This window comes from Macaca fascicularis, chromosome 7, assembly GCF_037993035.2.
Source record: "Macaca fascicularis isolate 582-1 chromosome 7, T2T-MFA8v1.1".
Classification (NCBI taxonomy): Eukaryota; Metazoa; Chordata; class Mammalia; order Primates; family Cercopithecidae; genus Macaca; species Macaca fascicularis.
In genome coordinates this window covers 3,189,510-3,210,492 of record NC_088381.1, presented here as the reverse complement: position 1 = coordinate 3,210,492, position 20,983 = coordinate 3,189,510, and the positions used below count along the sequence as shown (strand labels likewise).

General features: G+C 40.0%; 1 long non-coding RNA gene across 1 annotated transcript in view; it reads left to right on the top strand.

Moving 5' to 3' along the window:
* LOC135971736 (uncharacterized) overlaps positions 1 to 20,983 on the top strand; it is a 157,239-nt gene that overhangs the window by 2,594 nt on the left and 133,662 nt on the right. The window lies entirely within an intron of this gene.

The window sequence follows — 20,983 nt, the reverse complement described above, 5'->3', positions numbered from 1 at the left end:
GGGATCCAAATAGGGGGGCTGAATGGAGGTGAGAAGCCTGTGGCCATTGCTGGGGCATGGGCAGGGTTTTATACACGTGAGGGGGGCTCCATGGTGTTCACCTCCAACCAGGGTCAGTTGCTGGCCTGGGCTGACTGTGGTGACCACAGGTCGGGATATTGGGAGGGACTGAAAACTATGACACAAAGCGGAACAAACCCGCCACTCCGAAACCTCACGGCAGGAAGCCGGCCAGCCCGAGCCACTGGAGGGAGCTGTGGCCGGGCACACCCTGTCCTACCTGAACCCAGAGTGTCAAAGACAGACAAAGCCAGGCAGTAGTGAGAGGGTCAGGAGAGATTTCCACAGCAGTAACTGTTGAAGTGGGGAAGAGGTTGCAGTGTGGACTGAAGTCAGCTTGGATGTGTACAGAAGTGAGTGGATGTTTCCAAGGGAGGAGGGAGGGGTGAGGGAAGGCTTGCTGGAATCAGGAAGTGAGAAATTGCAAAGCCCAGGAAGGAGGGGCTGGCCCCACTGGGCTGCTAACTGGCACTCGAAGTTAGCTCCAGATGTCCCACAGAGGCCTGGACACGGGCCGTAGCTGCAGGTATTGGCTGGAACAGGGAATTTTTTGGCAGCCTTGAGTTTCCTGAGGTAGGGACTATAAATAAGTGGGGCTGGTGTCGTTCTAGGGCTGTGGCCATGAGCTGCTGGATGCCGTGTTAGTGTTAACTGACGTCTTGATAGGCCAGGGTGGAGGCCTTGTTGAGAAGAGGGCTCAGAGGAGCCTGGCTGGAGGTTGGTCGAGGAAACATCTTAGTCTAGGGCCCCACACAGCCCAGGTTCCAGGGATGTGGGTCCTGGCCAAGTATCCCATGGACTCCTGTCATTGGCTCACTCGAGGGGGCTTCGGGGACTCACCGCCAAAAAACCCGAGATGCCAGCCTCAGGATGTGAGGGTGTCACATCTGTGCTCCACAAAGAGTCCAAACAACCTAAGAAACAGCTTCGTGATCCCCATAATGAGCAAGCCTTTTAATGTCAGGACAGCTGCAAGCCCTTCTTCAAGCTCTCAGCCTCACCTGTCTTCCTTATAACCACAGAAGAGGTCACTCCTACTCTGATTTGCCTTCCATGCTGTGCCGTTCCACCTGAGGCAATCTCGTGAAGCCTTCCACGTGGTCCTCCTGGGTCAGCTCACCCTCATGACCCCTGGGCTGCAGGCCACAGCTCTCCCTGGCGGACCAGGAGGCTGGCATGCCATCGTGGGTAGAAAGTGTCTTTTACCTAAGTCATCATTCATTAACTCCAGTTACATTAGAGATGCTTCCTGCCAGAAAACTTTCAGAATCATCTCTTTTGGAGAAAAAGGTATGCGTATTTTTGTTTTTTTTTTGTTTTTGAGACAGAGTCTCACTCTGTCGCCCAGGCTGGAGTGCAGTGGCGCGATCTTAGCTCACCGCAAGCTCCGCCTCCTGGGTTAACACCATTCTTCTGCCTCAGTCTCCTGAGTAGCTGGGACTACAGGCGCCCGCCACCACATCTGGCTAATTTTTTGTATTTTTAGTAGAGACGGGATTTCACCGTGTTAGCCAGGATGGTCTCGATCACCTGACCTTGTGATCCACCTGCGTCGGTCTCCCAAAGTACTGGGATTACAGGCGTGAGTCACTGCGCCCAGCCAGGTGTGTGTATTTTTTTAAGCAACAGCAATAGTCCAAGTCTGACTACTAAGAGTACATTGTTGTTTTTAAAATTAGACATTGTGCTGAAAACAAGTTTACTAAAATATGATCTGTAACCTAATTATATTCTTTTTTTATAGAGATGGGGGTCTCAGTATGTTGCCCAGGCTGGTCTTGAACTTCTGGCCTCAAGTGATCCTCCCACCTCAGCCTCCCGAGTAGCTGGGGAGTTAGCTTAGTTGTCAAGGGAACCAGGTTTGTGAAAGAACAAAAGCAGTGGCATTTGCTTGTCTGGAAATGGGGTGACCTGGGTTCTCCGTCTCTTGGGGGCTGTGTTTGGAAAGGAAGAGCTGTCAGTCTGGGTTCCAGGCTGATCCTCCCTGCACTGGCTTCTTGCTTCTCTCCCCTGGAGGACATATCATGTTTCTTGCCCTCAGGGTCCCCCCAGGCTGGTTTATCCTCCTGGCTCTTCATCCCCTGCAATGTGCCACTCAGCTGCTGCGCTTCCAGGCCAGGCCTGCAGTTTCCTGGGTACCAAGCATGAGTGGGGCTCTCAGCTGAAGGGTGGGTCAGGTGGGTGTAGGAACCTTTGTAACAGTTTGCTAAATGTATGAATAAGTAAATTATAAAACATTAGGCCCCCTGCCAAAAAAGAAGGAACACAAAACACAGTTTGAGGTGATGTGCTTTTGCCCTTGCCTGAAGGAGTTGGGATTTACACAATGCTGCCATTTGCAGACTGGGATCTACAAACCCCAGCAAGACACAAAGTTTGCAAGGGCACAGGCAGTGTTAAGCAAGCTGTATTCTAGAACCTAACACCATCTTCCTGGTCAGGCCATGATGGAGACGCAGTTCTTCCCCGCTTTCCTCCTCAGCACCCAGCTCCCTCCCCAAGCAGATCTTTCCATGCAGGGCAATGTTGCATCAGCCCAGAGGAGGAAGGCCTCCCTGGCCATAGGCGCAGCCCGCCCACCAGAGGATATTTGCAGTGTTGGGAAAGTGTGAGAAAGTGAGTGACTAATGGTTGTGTTACTAATCTTCTGGCAAGTCAGATTGTTCTAGTTCTTTGCTTTCCATGAACTGAAGGAGGATCTAGTCAATCTATAAACTGATGGATTAGATCATTAAAAATTTTTAGGCCGGGTGCAGTGGCTCATGCCTGTAATCCCAGCACTTTGGGGTGTTGAGGTGGGAGGACTGGTTGAGCTCAGGATTTCAAGACCAGCCTGAGCAATATAGTGAGACCCCATGTTTACTAAAAATAAAAATTAACTGGGCGTGGGGGCACACATCTGTGATCCCAGCTACTCAGGAGGCTGAGGTGGGAGGATCCCTTGAGTTTAGAAGTTTGAGGCTGCAGTGAGCCATGACTGTACCACTACACTCTAGCCTGGGTGACAGAGCAAGACTGTCTCAAAAATATTTTTTTATGATCAATCATCATGTAATTTTCAGCATATAACTCTGAAGGAATCTTTACAATAAAACACTTTCCATTCAGATGTGTTTATTCATGTAAAGTTTTCTCCATGCTGACCTATATAAGAAATAGGAATCCAACTGATACCGAATCGTATCTCATGCTACCAGTAAGTAATATTCATCCATGGATACATAAAGTAATTTGAAAACAGTCTTGGTATCATTTATCTCGTTATGTGTTTCTGATAAGTGTATATTTTCACTATTAATAATTATCAAGTTATAATGTAGTCATTTTACCTTTATGAATTGAGTGTTAACCACGATAACTGGAATAAATCATTTACAATAACTGGAAAAACTTATTTAACATTTAGAGACATGTTGAAGAAAATTAAAATTTTAAGTTTTTATCCATAGCTTTTGTAGCAAGAAACCTGATAGTGTGACATACAGCAGAGTTTTAAGTGTAAGAAATTGTTATAATAAAATTTTGTGGAGGAAGAGGAATGCAAACAGGAGTTGCAGGAGAAAAATGGGTACTTAAGGAGGAGATTGTTCACAAACTTTTTTTTGTTGTTTTTTTTTTTGAGACAAGGTCTCACTCTGTCACCCAGTCTGGAGTCCAGTGATGTGATCTCAGCTCACTGCTTCCTTGGCCTCCTGGGCTCAAGTAATCCTCCTACCACAGCCTCCTGAGTAGCTAAGACTATAGGCACATTCTGCCATGCTCAGCTAATTAAAAAAAAAAAATTTGTAGAGACAAGGTCTTGTTGTGTTGCAAGGCTGTTCTGGAGCCCCTGGGCTCAATCAATCCTCCTACCTTGGCCTCTCAGAGTGCTGGGATAACCCGCGTGCGCCACCACACCCAGCCATATTCACACATTTTTAAATTTGGGGGATGGTGGGTATAGAATTTTCAGGCTGTTTAGATTCCACCGGACACATTTAAAAGAGCATGTAATTTTTGTAATGTCAACATATGCCATATGCTGAAACTATTTCAATGTACGATAAAAATGTTAAATATCAACTTAAAAATATGCTAGATGGTATGCAGTCACAGGACACTCTCTTAAGGAGAGCACAAAGGCTTGCAGGCCGTGGTGGGAAGACATTGAGAAATGTCTCAGAAAGGTAAGTGCTGATGTTACTAGGAAATGGAATCAGTGAGAGACGTCAGAGATTGTTCTGTTAAAAGACACTCCCAAGGAGCTACTAAAACCCCTAGAAGATAGAACTGAACGAGGAAGGACTAGCTAAGCACCAAGGCAGCGAAAGTAATGGCACAAACAAACATGGGATTCAACCATAGAGAAGATGTACACCTCTGTATGTCAGAAAAACATACCCACTCAAACATCATAGTTACTGGAATACACTGAAAAACTATACCTTTTTACACATTCCAAAGATGGCTGTTGACGTGTTTCACCCCAAGTTTAAATATCTGAAAAGAATGTAATTTTTGGTATATCAGAAACATTGACCCTTAACTATATATATATTTATATACACATAATATATATACATGTAGTATATGTTTTTTATATATATACACACACAGTATATGTGATATATGTATATAGGTATATATATTTGCATAACATACTGTATGGTGTGTGTGTATATATATAACATGTATGTTATGACGATATTCAATACTTTAGATGTCTTTGGAGTTATATGCCCCAAATTACATAATAATCCATTACAAATCATTTTCTTTTTTTTTTTATTATTATTATACTTTAAGTTCTAGGGTACATGTGCATATTGTGCAGGTTTGTTACATATGTATACTTGTGTCATGTTGCTGTGCTGCACCCATCAACTCGTCAGCACCCATTAACTCGTCATTTACATCAGGTATAACTCCCAATGCAATCCCTCCCCCCTCCCACCTCCCCATGATAGGCCCCGGTATGTGATGTTCCCCTTCCCTAGTCCAAGTGATCTCATTGTTCAGTTCCCACCTATGAGTGAGAACATGCGGTGTTTGGTTTTCTGTTCTTGGGATAGTTTGCTGAGAATGATGGTTTCCAGCTGCATCCATGTCCCTACAAAGGACACAAACTCATCCTTTTTGATGGCTGCATAGTATTCCATGGTGTATATGTGCCACATTTTCTTAATCCAGTCTGTCACTGATGGACATTTGGGTTGATTCCAAGTCTTTGCTATTGTGAATAGTGCCGCAATAAACATCCGTGTGCATGTGTCTTTATAGCAGCATGATTTATAATCCTTTGGGTATATCCCCAGTAATGGGATGGCTGGGTCATATGGTACATCTAGTTCTAGATCCTTGAGGAATCGCCATACTGTTTTCCATAATGGTTGAACTAGTTTACAATCCCACCAACAGTGTAAAAGCGTTCCTATTTCTCCACATCCTCTCCAGCACCTGTTGTTTCCTGACTTTTTAATGATCGCCATTCTAACTGGTGTGAGATGGTATCTCATTGTGGTTTTGATTTGCATTTCTCTGATGGCCAGTGATGATGAGCATTTTTTCATGTGTCTGTTGGCTGTATGAATGTCTTCTTTTGAGAAATGTCTGTTCATATCCTTTGCCCACTTTTTGATGGGGTTGTTTGTTTTTTTCTTGTAAATTTGTTTGAGTTCTTTGTAGGTTCTGGATATTAGCCCTTTGTCAGATGAGTAGATTGCAAAAATTCTCTCCCATTCTGTAGGTTGCCTGTTCACTCTGATGGTAGTTTCTTTTGCTGTGCAGAAGCTCTTTAGTTTAATGAGATCCCATTTGTCAATTTTGGCTTTTGCTGCCGTTGCTTTTGGTGTTTTAGACATGAAGTCTTTGCCCATGCCTATGTCCTGAATGGTACTACCTAGGTTTTCCTCTAGGGTTTTTATGGTATTAGGTCTAACATTTAAGTCTCTAATCCATCTTGAATTAATTTTCGTATGAGGAGTGAGGAAAGGATCCAGTTTCAGCTTTCTACTTATGGCTAGCCAATTTTCCCAGCACCATTTATTAAATAGGGAATCATTTCCCAATTTCTTGTTTCTCTCAGGTTTGTCAAAGATCAGATGGCTGTAGATGTGTGGTATTATTTCTGAGGACTCTGTTCTGTTCCATTGGTCTATATCTCTGTTTTGGTACCAGTACCATGCTGCCACAGCCAATATCATACTGAATGGGCAAAAACTGGAAAAATTCTCTTTGAAAACTGGCACAAGACAGGGATGCCCTCTCTCACCACTCCTATTCAACATAGTGTTGGAAGTTCTGGCTAGGGCAATCAGGCAAGAGAAAGAAATCAAGGGTATTCAGTTAGGAAAAGAAGAAGTCAAATTGTCCCTCTTTGCAGATGACATGATTGTATAGTTAGAAAACCCCATTGTCTCAGCCCAAAATCTCCTTAAGCTGATAAGCAACTTCAGCAAAGTCTCAGGATACAAAATTAATGTGCAAAAATCACAAGCATTCTTATACACCAGTAACAGACAAACAGAGAGCCAAATCAGGAATGAACTTCCATTCACAATTGCTTCAAAGAGAATAAAATACCTTGGAATCCAACTTACAAGGGATGTAAAGGACCTCTTCAAGGAGAACTACAAACCACTGCTCAGTGAAATAAAAGAGGACACAAACAAATGGAAGAACATACCATGCTCATGGATAGGAAGAATCAATATTGTGAAAATGGCCATACTGCCCAAGGTTATTTATAGATTCAATGCCATCCCCATCAAGCTACCAATGAGCTTCTTCACAGAATTGGAAAAAACTGCTTTAAAGTTCATATGGAACGAAAAAAGAGCCCGCATCTCCAAGACAATCCTAAGTCAAAAGAACAAAGCTGGAGGCATCACGCTACCTGACTTCAAACTATACTACAAGGCTACAGTAAACAAATCATTTTCAATCTGACTACTTGATTCAATTTTGTTAAAAGTAAAAACTGGAAACAGTATTACTGTCTCTCTGTGTGTATGTGTGTTTATGTACATATAAACTATATATGTTTTTTTGTTTTTGTTTTTTTTTGAGACGGAGTCTGGCTCTGTCGCCCGGGCTGGAGTGCAGTGGCCGGATCTCAGCTCACTGCAAACTCCACCCCCCGGGTTTACGCCATTCTCCTGCCTCAGCCTCCCGAGTAGCTGGGACTACAGGCGCCCGCCGCCTCGCCCGGCTAGTTTTTTGTATTTTTTAGTAGAGACGGGGTTTCACCGTGTTCGCCAGGATGGTCTCGATCTCCTGACCTAGTGATCCGCCCGTCTCGGCCTCCCAAAGTGCTGGGATTACAGGCTTGAGCCACCGCGCCCGGCCTAAACTATATATGTTAATATGTGTTCTATATACATAGTAAATGTATATACTCTAAATGTACACAATATAATCTAAGTGCTCCAGTAATATGAAATACACTATCATCCTTAAAAAAAGTACACGGACAAAACTTTTGGCAACTGTAAATTGTGTTTTTTCTTCTGTTTATTTTTTCTACTTTCCCACACAATTTTATTGTAATACTGATTTTTTCTTGATGTTTTTTATTGATTATTCTATCATACTTCTCTGTCACATATGTAAACTGATCAAAACAACAAATGCATTACAATTGTTATTAAATAATTACTAAAATTATTTTGGGAATGCATCACTTAATGAAACAGATGAGAATTCTTTCCCAATTAATTCATATATTCGTGAATGAACATTGCTTGCTGTTAGAATGCAGTACAGTTCTGCATCAAACAGCTAATAAGTTGTAGGAGTACCTTATGTATTTTGGACACTAACCCTTTATCAGATACATGGTTTGCAATACTTCCTCTCATTATGTAGGTTGTCTTTCCATTTTGTTGTTTCCTTTGCTATGCAGAAGTTTTTTAGTTTGATGTAACCTCACTTGTCCATTTTTGCTTTTGTTGCCTATGCTTTGGTGGCCATATCCATGACATCATTGCCACGGCCATTGTCAAGAAGCTTTTTAAAACTCTATGTTTTATTCCACTAGTTTTACTGTTTCAGATCTTATATTTAAATGTTTATTTTGAGATGATTTTTGTGTATATTATGAGATAATAATACAGTTCCATTCTTTCTCATGTGAGTAACCAGTCTTTCCAAAACTGTTTGTTGAAAAGCCTACCACTTCCCCATTGTGTATTCTTACATCCTTGTGGAAGATCAGTTGACTGTATATGCCTGGGTTAATTTTTTTTTTTTTTTTTTTGAGACGGAGTCTCACGCTGTTGCCCAGGCTGGAGTGCAGTGGCGCGATCTCGGCTCACTGCAAGCTCCGCCTCCCGGGTTCCCGCCATTCTCCTGCCTCAGCCTCCTGAGTAGCTGGGACTACAGGCGCCCGCCACCGCGCCCGGCTAATTTTTTGTATTTTTAGTAGAGACGGGGTTTCACTGTGGTATCGATCTCCTGACCTTGTGATCCGCCCGCCTCGGCCTCCCAAAGTGCTGGGATTACAGGCTTGAGCCACCGCGCCCGGCCCGCCTGGGTTTATTTTGGCACTCTCTATTCTATTCCATTAGTCTGTATCTCTTTTTATAAGCTAGTACCATATTGTTTTCATTACTGCAGCTTTGTAATATATTTTGAAATTAAGTAATGTGATACTTCCAGTTTTGTTTTTCTTGCTCTAAATTGCTTTACCTGTGATTCCATATGATTTTAGAATTACCCTTCCTATTTCTGTACAACATACACTGGGATTTTAACAAAGATTTCAGGTTGATTGCAGTGGCTTAGGCCTGTAATTCAGCACTTTGAGAGGCTGAGGTGGGGGAATCACTTGAACCCAGGGGTTCGACATCAGCCTGGCCAACATGATGAAGCTCCGTCTCTGCTAAAAATACAACAGCAACAACAAAAACAAAAACTAAATAGCCAAGCTTTGTGGCACATGCTTGTAATCCCAGCTTCTTGGGAGGCTGAGGCACAAGAATTGTTTGAACCCAGGAGGCAGAGATTGCAGTGAGCTGATATCATACCACTGCATTCCAGCCTGGGTGACAGAGTGAAATTCTATCTCAAAAAAACCCCCCCCAAAAAACAAGAAAAACAAAGATTGTATTAAATATAGAGATAGTTTTGGGTAATATGGACATTTTAACAGTATTAATCATTCGATCTATGAACATGAGATGTATTTCCATTTGTTTGCATCTGCTTTAATTTCTTTAATCAGTGTTTTATAGTTTTTAGTGTACATGTTTTTCAGCTCTTTGATTAAATTTATTCCTAATTTTTAATGCTATTGTAACTAGGATTGTTTCTTTCATTTCCAATATGGTTTGGCTTTGTGTCTCCACCCAAATCTCATCTTGAATTGTAATTCCATAATCCCCACACGTTTTGGGAGGGACCTGGTGGGAGGTAATAGAATCATGGGGGCAGATTCCCCCCGTGCTGTTCTCGTGAGAGTGAGTGAGTTCTCACAAGATTTGATGGTTTTACAGGGGGCTTTCTCCTTTGTTCCGCATTCATTCTCTCTCCTGCTGCCCTGTAAAGAGGTGCTTTCCACCATAATTGTAATTTTCTTGAGGCCTCCTCAGCCATGTAGAGCTGTGAGTCAGTTAAACCTCTTTCCTTTATAAGTTATCAAGTCTTGGGTATGTCTTTATTAGCAGTGTGAGAATGAACTAATACAATTTTCCTTTTGAATAGTTTGTTGTTAGTGTATAGAAATGCAACTAATCTTTTTTCTACATCTCTATTGTATTTTATTTTTTTGAGGCAGAGTCTTACTCTGTCACCAAGGCTAAAGTACAATAGTATAGTCATGGCTCACTGCCGCCTCGACCTCTTGGGCTCAAGCAGTTCTCCTGCCTCAGCCTCCCAAGTAGTTGGGACTACAGGTGGATGCCACCACACCCAGCTAATTTTTGTAATTTTTGTAGAGATGGGCTTTTGCCATGCTGTCCAGGCTCATCTTAAACTCCTGCACTCAAGCTATCTGCCCACCTCAGCCTCCCAAAATGCTGGGATTACAGATATGAGCCACAGTGCCTAGCCTTAATTTTTATATGTTGATTTATATTCTGCACGTATACTGAATTTGTTTATTAGTTGTAATGGTTTTTCTGTGTGTGTGTGTGTGTAATCATTAGGGTTTTCCACATACAAGGTCATGCCATCTGCAAACAGAGATGATTTTACTTCTGCCATTCCAATTTGGATGCCTTTTATTTATTTATTTGCCTAAATGCTCTGGCTAGGAATTCTCAGTACTGTGTTTAAGAGGAGTGGCAAGAGGGGGCATCCTTGCCTGGTCCAGATTTTACTGGAAAAACTTTCAGTATTTCACCACTGAGTATAATGTTAGCTATAGACTTTTCATAACTAACTTTTGTTGTGTTGAGGTAAGTTCCTTCCATATCTAATTTGTTGAGGGTTTATATCATGAAAAATATTGAATTTTTTTCAAATATTTTTTCTGCATTTCTGAGACAGTCATGTGATTTTTACCATTTATTTTGTCAATAATCAATATCACATTGATTGATTTGCGTATGTTGGGCCATCCTTTCTCCCAGGGATAAATCTCACTTCATTATGGTGTATGATCCTTTTAGTATGTAGTTAAATTCAGTTTGGTGACATTTTATTGAAGATTTTTGCATCAGTGTTCACATTATATTGACCTGGAGTTTTGTTTTCTTGTGTTGTCTTTGTCTGCACTGGAATCAGGATGATGTTTGCCTCATAAAATGCATTTGAGCGTGTTCCCTCTTCTTTCATTTTTTAAAAAATAGTTTAATAAGAATTGGGGTTAGTTCTTCTTTGACTGGTAAAATTTATTTGTGAAGCCGTCTGGTCCTGGGCTTTTCTCTGTTGGAAGGTTTTCCAAATTATTGTTATTACTGATTCAATCTCCTTGTTTGCTATCGGTCTTTCTATTTCTTGTTGATTTCTATTTCAGGCTTTCTATTTCTTGTTGATTTCAGTCTTCTTAGGTTGTATGTTCCTAGGAATTTATCCTTTTCTTCTGGTTATCAAATTGGTTGGCATATAACTGTTCATAGTAGTATCTTACGATTCCTTTTTATTTCTGTGGTATCAGTTTTAATGTCTCCTCTTTCTGATATTATTCAGTCTTCTCTATTTTTTTCTTAGTCTAGTCAAGGAGTTGTTGATTTTGTTTATCTTTTAAAAAAACCAACTCATAGTCTTTTACATTTTTATCTGATATTTTTCTATTCTCTATTTTATTTATTTCTGCTTTCATCTTTATTGTTTGCTTTCTTTTGCTAACTTTGGGCCTCGTTTGTTCCTCTATTTCTAGTTCTTTGAACGTAAAGTTGGGTTGTTTATTTGAGATATTTGTTCTTTTTTATTGCTTTATAGACATTTATTGTCATAAACTTCCCTCTTCATATTGCTTTTGGTTTATCCCATAAGTTTTAATATGTTGTGTTTTTGTTTTCATTTGTCTTGAAATATCTTCCAAATTCTTTGTTTTTCATTTATACATAATAATTATATGTAATTATGGGTTATATGTGATATTTTGATACACGTATACAATGTATAATGACCAAATCAGGGTAATAGGATATCCATCACCTCAAACATTTATTCTTTCTTTGTGTTGGGAACATTCCAGATCTTCTCTTCTAGCTGTTTCAAAACGTACAAATAAATTATTGTGGGCCAGGCTCAGTGGCTCACGTCTGTAATACCAACACTTTGGGAGGTTGAGGCAGGTGGATCACGTAGTCAAAAGATCAAGACTATCCTGGCCAACATGGTGAAACCCCATCTCTACTAAAAAATAAAAAATTAGCTGGGCGTGGTGGCGGGTGCCTGTAATCCCAGATACTCAGGAGGCTGAGGCAGGAGAATCGCTTGAACCCGGGAGGCAGAGGTTGCAGTGAGCCGAGATCACGCCACTGCACTCCAGCCTGGCAACAGAGTGAGACTCCATCTCAAAAAAAAAAAAAAAAAATTGTGAACTATAGTCAGCCTTCTGTGCTATTGATCACTAGAACTTTTTCCTTCTATGTAATTGAATTTCTATTTTTACTTTTTAAAATTTCTACCTCCCTCCACTAATTTTTCTTTTTTTAGAGACAGGGTCTCACTCTGTTGCCCAGTCTGTGAGTGCTGTATTATGATCATTGCTCACTGCAGCCTTAAACTCCTAGGCTCAAACAATCCTCCTTCCTGCCTCCTGCCTCAGCCTTCCAAGTAGCTAGGACTACAGGCATGTAACACCGTACCTGGCTAGTTTTTTAGTTTTATTTTTTGCAGAGATGAGGTCTTGCTATATTGCCCATGCTGGTCTCAAACTCCTGGGCTCAGAAATTCTCCCACCTCAGCCTCCCAGAGTGCTGGGATTACAGGCAATATCCACTGCACCTGGTTGTAATTGAATTTTGTACACATTAACCAGACTTTTTAAAATTGCTTCCTTCCCCTTCTCACCCTCTGGTAATCATCATTCTACTCTCTACCTTCATGAGCTCAATGTTTTTAGCTCCTATATGTGACTGAAAGCATGTGATGTTTGTCTTTCTGTTCCTTGCTTATGCCACTTAACATAATGTCCTCCAGTTCCATCTGTGTTACTGCAAATGACAGAATTTCCTTGTTTTTAAAGGTGAGTAGAATTCCGTTTGTGTATAAGCCACATTTTCTTTACTCATTCATGCATTGATGGACGTAGGTCAAATTCATAACGTGACTATTGTGAACACTGCTGCAATAAACACAAGAGTGCAGATATCTCTTTCATATACTGATTTCCTTTCTTGTAGAGGTATACGCAGCAGTGAGATTGCTGGATTTGCGTTTTGAGGAACTGTCACATGGTTTTCCTAGTGTTTGTACTAATTTACATTCTCACCAACAGCGTGCTAGCATTTCGCTTCCTCTGCACCTTTGCTAACATTTGCTATTGTTTTTTTCTTGTTGATAATAGCCATTTAAAGTAGGGTGGGATGGTGTCTCATTTCGGTTTTGAATTATATTTCCCTGATGATTAGTGATGTTGAACATTTTTTCCATATACCTATTGATTATTTGTCTTCTTTTGTGAAATATGTATTCAGATCATTTGCCCATTTTTAAATCAGATTATTTTAATTTCAGTATTGAGTTGAATTCCTTAATATTCTGGTTATTAATCCTTTGGCAGATGGTTACACATATTTTCTCCCATTCTGTAGGTTATCTTTTCTCTCTGTTGGTTGTTTTCTTTGCTGTGCAGAAATTTTAGCTTGATATGATCCCATTTGTGTATTTTTACTTTTTTTTTTTCTGAGACAGGGTCTCTCACTCTGTTCCCCAAGCTGGAGTGCAGTGGTGTGATCACAGCTCACTGCAGCTTCAACCTCCTGGGCTCAACTAATCCTCTCACCTCAGTCTCCTGAGTAGTTGGGACTATAAACACATGCCCCACACCCAGCTAATTTATATATATATATTTTTGTTGAGAAGGGGTTTCACCATGTCATCCAGGCTGGTCTCAAACTCCTAGGTTAAAGCAATTTGCCCACCTTGTTCTCCCAAAGTTCTGGGATTACAGGCATGAGCCACCTCACCTGTCCTATTTTTACTTGTGTTGCTTGTTCTTGTGAGGTCTTACCAAAAAATCTTTGCCTAGACATATATTCTGAATCTCTTTTCCATGCTTTGTTTCAATAAATTTATAATTTCATATCTTAGATTTACGTTTTTAATCCATTTTGATTTGATTTTTGTATGTAATAAGAGATAAGATTCTAGTTCCATTACTCTGCATGTGGCTATCCAGTTTTCCCAGCACTGTTTACTGAAGACACTGTCCTTTTCCCAATGCATGCTCTTGGTGCCTTTGTTGAAAATGAGTTGGTTGTAAATATGTGAATTTATTTCTGGATTCTCTCTGCAGTGCCATTGTCTATGTGTCTGTTTTCATGCCAGTACCATGCTATTTTGGTTACTATAGCTTTGTAGTATATTTTGAAGTCAGATAGTGATTCCAGATTTGTTGTTTCTGGTCAGGATTGCTTTGGTTATTCAAGGTGTTTTGTGGGTCTATACAAATTGTAGGATTGTTTTTTCTATTTCTTAAAGAATGCTGGCTGGGGACAGTGGCTCACACGTGTAATCACTGAAGTTTGAGAGGCTCGGGCAGGAGGATTGCTTGAGGCCAGGAGTTGGAGACCAGCCTGGACAACATAGTGAAAACCCTGTTTCTACAAAAAATTTTTAAAAATAGCTGGATGTGGTGATACCTTCCTGCAGTCCTAGCTCCTTGGGAGGCTGAGTGGGAAGATTACTTGGGTCTGGGAGGTTGAGGCTACAGTGAGCTGTGATCATGCCACTGCATTCCGGCCTGGGTGACAGAATGAGACCCTGTGTCAGAAAAAAATAAAATAAAATGCTATTTGTATTTTCATACACATTGCATTGAATCTGTAGATCACTTTGGGTAGTATGAATATTTTAACAATAGTAGTTCTTCCAATCTGTGAGCATGGGATATCTTTTCACATGTGTGTTTATATCCTCTTTAATTTCTTTCATCAGTGTTTTACAGGTTTTGTTGTAGAGATTTTTCACTCCTTTGGTTAAATTTATTTATAGGTATTTTTTGTAGCTACTGTAAATGGAATTGCTTTCCTGATTTCTTTTTCACTTTCTTCACTCTTTGTGTATAAATCTGTTACTGATTTTTGTGTGTTGATTTTGTATACTGCCACTTTACTGAATTCATTTATCACTTCCGGTTGTTTTTTGGTGGAGTTTTTTAGGTTTTTCTAAATACAGGATCATGTCGCCTGTGAACGAGGACAGTTTGATTTCTTCCTTTCCAATTTGGATGCCTTTTATTTCCTTTTCTTTGTTAACTTTTATTTTAAGTTCAGGGGTGCAAGTGCAGGTTTGTTACATAAGTAAACATGTCATGGGGGGTTGTTGTACAGATTATTTCATTACCTGCCGAGACCAGAGACCAGCTCGATCATGGAGACCTTAACTCAGTGGCACTAGAGGAATTAAAGACACACACACAGAAATACAGCGTGTACAGTGGAAAATCAGGGGTCTCGCAGCCTTCATTGCTGAGAGCCTTGAACAGAGATTTACTCACATATTTACTTACAGCAAGACAATGATAAGCATTGTCTCTATAGATTATAGATTTATTAAAAGTATTCCTTACAGGAAACAAAGGGATGGGCTCTGGCTAGTTATCTGAAGCAGGAGCATGTCCTTAAGGCACAGATCACTCATGCTATTGTTTGTGACTTAGGAATGCCTTTAAGCGGTTTTCTGCCCTGGGTGGGCCAGGTGTTCCTTGCCCTCATTCTGGTAAATCCACAACCTTCAGCGTGGGCGTCATGGCCGTCAACAAGCATGTCACAGTGCTGCAGAGATTTTGTTTATGGCCAGTTTTGGGGCCAGTTTATGGCCAGATTTGGGGGCCTGTTCCCCAACAATCACCCGAATATTAAGCCTAGTACCTATTAGTTGTTTTTCTTCACCTTCCCCCTCCTCCCAACCACCACCCTCCAAAAGGCCCCAGTGTGTGTTGTTTCCCACTATGTGTCCATCTGTTCTCATCATTTAGATCCCACTTATAAGTGAGAAAATGCAGTATTTGGTTTTCTATTCCTGTGTTAGTTTGCTAAGGATAATGGCCTCCAGCTCCATCCGTGTCCCTGCCAAGGACATGATCTCGTTCTTTTTTTAATGGCTGCACAGTATTCCATGGGGTATAGGTACCACATTTTCTTTACCCAGTCTATCATTCTTGGGTATTTAGGTTGATTCCATGTCTTCATTATTGTGAATAGTACTGCAGTGAACATACATGTGCATGTGTCTTTATAATAAAATGATTTACATCCCTTTGGGTATATACCCAGTAATAGGATTGCTGGTTCAAATGGCATTTCTGTCTTTAGGTCTTTGAGGAATCACCACACTGTCTTCCACAATAGCCAAACTAATTTACACTCCCACCAAGAGTGTATAAGCAAGCCTTTTTCTCCACAACTTTACCAGCATCTGTTATTTTTTAACTTTTTAATTGTAGCATTCTGACTGGTATTAGATGGTATCTCATTGTGGTTTTGATTTGTATTTCTCTAATGACCAGTGATATTGAGCTTTTTTTTATATGATTGTTGGCTACATGTATGCTTTATTTTGAAAAATGTCTGTTCATGTCGTTTGTCGGCTTTTATAATGGGGTTGTTTTTTTCTTGTAAATTTGTTTAAGTAGTTTATAGATGCTGGATATTAGGCATTTGTCAGATGCATAGCAGGCAAAAATTGCCTCCCATTCTGTAGGTTGTTTGCTTATTCAGTTGATAGATTCTTTTGCTGTGGAGAAGCTTTTTAGTTGAATTAGATCCCATTTGTCAATTTTTGCTTTTGTTGCAAATTGCTTTTGGTGTCTTTGTCATGAAATTTTTGCCCATGCCTGTGTTCTGAATGGTATTGCCTAAGTTATCTTCCAGAATTTTTTTTTTTTTTTTTTTTTTGAGACAGAGTCTCGCTCTGTCCCCCGGCTGGAGTGCAGTGGCGCGATCTCGGCTCACTGCAAGCTCCGCCTCCCGGGTTCCTGCCATTCTCCTGCCTCAGCCTCCCAAGTAGCTGGGACTACAGGCACCCGCCACCGCACCCGGCTAATTTTTTTGTATTTTTTGTAGAGACGGGGTTTCACCGTGGTCTCGATCTCCTGACCTTGTGATCCGCCCACCTCGGCCTCCCAAAGTGCTGGGATTACAGGCGTGAGCCACCGCGCCCGGCTGTCTTCCAGAATTTTTATAGTTTGAGGTTTTATGTTTAAGTCTTTAATCCATCTTGAGTTAATTTTTGTATATGGTGTAAGGAAGGGGTCCAATTTCAATCTTCTGCGTATGGCCAGCTAGTTATCCCAGTACCATTTATTGAATAAGGAATCCTTTCCCCATTGCTTGTTTTTGTCAGGTTTGTAAAAAATCAGAAGTTGGTAAGTGTGTGGTCTTATTTCTGGTTGTGTATTCTGTTCCATTGGTCTATGTGTCTATTTTTGTACCAGTATCATGCTGTTTTGATTACTGTAGCCCTGTAGTATAGTTTGAAGTCTGGTAATGTGATGTCACCAGCTTTGATTTTTGTACTTAGGATTGCCTTGGCTATACAGGCTGTTTTTTGGGTCCATATGAATTTTAACATAGTTTTTTCTAGGTCTGTGAAGAATGTCAGTGGTAGTTTAATGGTAATAGCATTTAACCTATAAATTGCTTTGGGCAGTATGGCTATTTTCACGATACTGATTCTTTCTATCCATGAGCAAGGAATATTTTCCCATTTGTTTGTGTCATCTCTGGTTTCTTTGAGCAGTGTTTTCTAATTCTCATTGTAGAGATCTTTCACCTCCCTAGTAGCTGTATTCTTGGGTATTTTATTGTTTTTGTGGCAGTGGTGAATGGGAGTTCATTCCTGATCTGGCTCTTGGCTTGACTGTTGTTGTTGTATAGAAATGTTAGTGATTTTTGCACATTAATTTTGTTTCTTGAGACTTTGCTTAAGCTGTTTATCAGTTTAAGAAGCTTTTGGGCTGAGACTCAGGTTTTCTAGTACAGGACCATGTCATTTTTGAATAGGGATAGCTTGACTTCCTCTCATTTTTATTTGAATGCCCTTTCTTTCTTTCTCTTGCCTGATTGCCATAGCCAGAACTTCCAATACTGTATTGAATAGGAGTAGTGAAGGAGGGTATCCTTGTCTTATGCCGGTTTTCAAGGGGAATGCTTCCAGCTTTTGTCAATTTAGCATGATGTTGGCTGTGGGTTTGCATAGATTGCTCTTATTATTTTGAGGTATGTTCCTTTAATGTCTAGTTTATTGAGACTTCTTAACATAAATGGATTTTGAATTTTATCTAATGCCTTTTCTGCATCTATTGAGGCAATCACGTGGTTTTTATCCGTAGTTCTGTTTATGTGGTGAATAACATTTATTGATTTGCATATGTCAAACCAACCTTGCAACCTGGGGATGATGGTGCATAAGCTTTTTGATTTGCTGCTGGATTTAGTTTGCCAGGATTTTGTTGAGCATTTTTGTACTGATGCTTGTTAAGGATATTGGATGTCCTTTATTTCCTTCTCTTGCCTAATTACTCTAGCTAGGACTTCCAGTACTATATTGAATAAAAATAGTGCAAGTGGGCATTCTTGTCTTGTTACAGATTTCAGAGGAAAGGCTTTCAACTTTTTCACCATTCAGTATGATTTTAGCTGTAGACTTTTCATATATAGCTTTTATTGTGTTGAGATATGTTTCTTCTTTATACAGCTTGTTGAGAGTTTTAATCATGAAACAATGTTAAATTTTACAAAATGTTTTTTCAGCATTTGTTTAAATGATCATATGGCTTTTGCTCTTCATTTTGTTAATGTGATGTATCATGTTTGTTGATTTGTATATGTTGAACCATATTTGCATCCCTGGAATGAATCTCACTTGATCATGATAAATGTTCTTTTTAATGTGTTGTTGAATTTGGCTTGCCAGTATTGTGTGGAGAATTTTTGTATCTATATTTATCAGGAATATTTGCCTGTAGTTTTCTCTTTTGTTGTATCCTTATCCTTATCTTTTTTTGCTGTATCCTTATCTTTTTTGTTGTATCCTTATTTGGTATTGCAGAAATGCTGACACTGTAGAAGGACTTTGGAAGTATTCCTTTCTCTTCAATGTTTTGGAATTGTTTGAGTAGGGTTGGTACTAGTTCTTTAAATGTTTAGTAGAATTCAGCACCAAAGTTGTCAGGTCCTGGACTTTTTTTTTTTAATGGGAGAGTTTTTATTAGTACTTCAATGTCATTACTTGTTATTGGTCTGTTCAGGTTTTCTGTTTCTTCATGGTTCAATCTTGGTAGGTTATATTTGTGCAGAAATGTATTTATTTCTTTCAGATTTTCCTATTTGTTGGCATATAGTTGTTCATAATAGTCTTTAATGATCCTTTATGTTTCTGTGGTATCAGTAGTAATGTCTCCTTTTCATTTTTGTTTTAATTTATTTGTTTCTCTCTTGTTTTGTTTTTTTGTTTGTTGTTTGCTTGCTTTTTACTTAGCTAAAGGTTTGGTGATTTTGTTTATCTTTTCAAAAAAAAAAAAACACAAAAACAAATTTTTGAGTTTCTGGAGAGCTGAACACATAGAGGTTCCCAGAGAGTGGCATGCCCAGGGAGGGCGTGGAAGCTCTGAATCACTTCTGTCAGACCTAGCTTACGCACTTTTTCATCTGTGTCTTTTTAATATCCTTTTTAATAAATTAGTAAGCATAAGTTGACCTTTGGGTGACCAAGATGGGACCTGAAGCAGGCTTCCATTGACTCCTGCTGCTTCACTGACAGCTGGCATCCTGGTATGGGCATGGACTGTTTTTGTCCAGCTGAACCTGTTGAAGGTTGCAGTAGCTATTGTAACCTTTCAGGAGGCAAAGGGGACACTTTCCCTTGGACCCTGTAGTTTTGGCACTGTGAGTAGGACACCAAAGCCATTCTGCTTGAAGCTGCAGTGAAGGGAACCCAGAATCTGACAAGTCAGCAAAAGGAAATTCATAGAAGGAATATTGACAAGTACTTGTGAACACAGATTTCTCATAACTTTCAAGATAATACCATGGGAATAGGTAAAGACTTTCAGGACTTCAGTTAAAAAGCTGATGTGGGCCTGGCGTGGTGGCTCGTGCCAGTAATCCTAGCAGTTTGGAAGGCAAAGGCTGGTGGATCACTTGAGCCCAGGAGTTCAAGACCAGCTTGGGCAACATGGCAAAATCCTGTCTCTCCTCAAAGTAGAAAAATTAGCCAGGCACGTTGTCCCATGCCTGTAGTCCCAGCTACTCGGGAGGCAGAGGGGGGAGAATTACATGAGCCCAGGAGGTGGAGATTGAGCTGAGGTGAGCTGAGATTGTGCCACTGTACTCCAGCCTGGACCACAGAGGGAGACTCTGTCTCAAAATAATAATAATAATAATGATAAAAAGTTGATGTTCTCATGAGGATTGCTAACCCAACATCAAGCAGAACAAAAGTTAATTACATGGGACTGAACTGATAGAAAACTGAAATGCTTTTTATGACTTTTTTGGTTGAAACATTACCAATTCTTTTTCTATTTTGTTTTCAGAGCCAAACTTTTTTTTCTTTTTGAGGTATTTATAGCTTATAGCAATTGGGTAAAGTAGAGTTTTATGAGCAAAGTTAAAACATTTGCCTTTCTTTCGACCTGATTTCTCCAAAATTTGGAAACTATTTGAATGTTCTTATTTTATGGCAATATAGATATTTTCATAAGTTCAATAAGAATCTGTTTTCCACAACATAATGACTGGAATGTCACATTTTCGGATATGACCAGACTGCCTTGAGGGAATGAAATTGGCTTTATAAGACCAATAGACTTGGAGAAAGACTGGCCTGGTACATTGTCTATATGGTTCTCTTATAAGGTTCCTGACCTTACAGTAAGAAAAGAATATCAAATTCAGACAGGCCCAGGAACCTCAGGATAATTAGGGACCTTGAGAAGACAGGAATTCACCCAATTTGTATTACAGCAAAGTCTAATGGTGAATTCATGGCTTGGCTTCCCAGCCTCAAGAGGCTTTGGAAGTCTAATCTGAAATTTGTTACGAAAAAGCTCCAGTAAAGCCAACTTACAAAGCTGTCTTTAGGGCTAATCACTATTCTTGTTGTATTTCATACAAATAAGCAGGTCAAATGTCATGTGGACACTTATTTTAGAAGTCAGTTGGTCCTACTAATATTTACCTTTGGTAAAAAATGGGGAACTAGAGAAAGAAAAACTGTTTCACAGGAAACGATACACATTTTTTATTAGATTCTAGCCCTGACCACTGTTTCTGAGTTATTATTATTTTCTTACAATTTGGACTAAGCTCTGAATTATTTCTTGGCT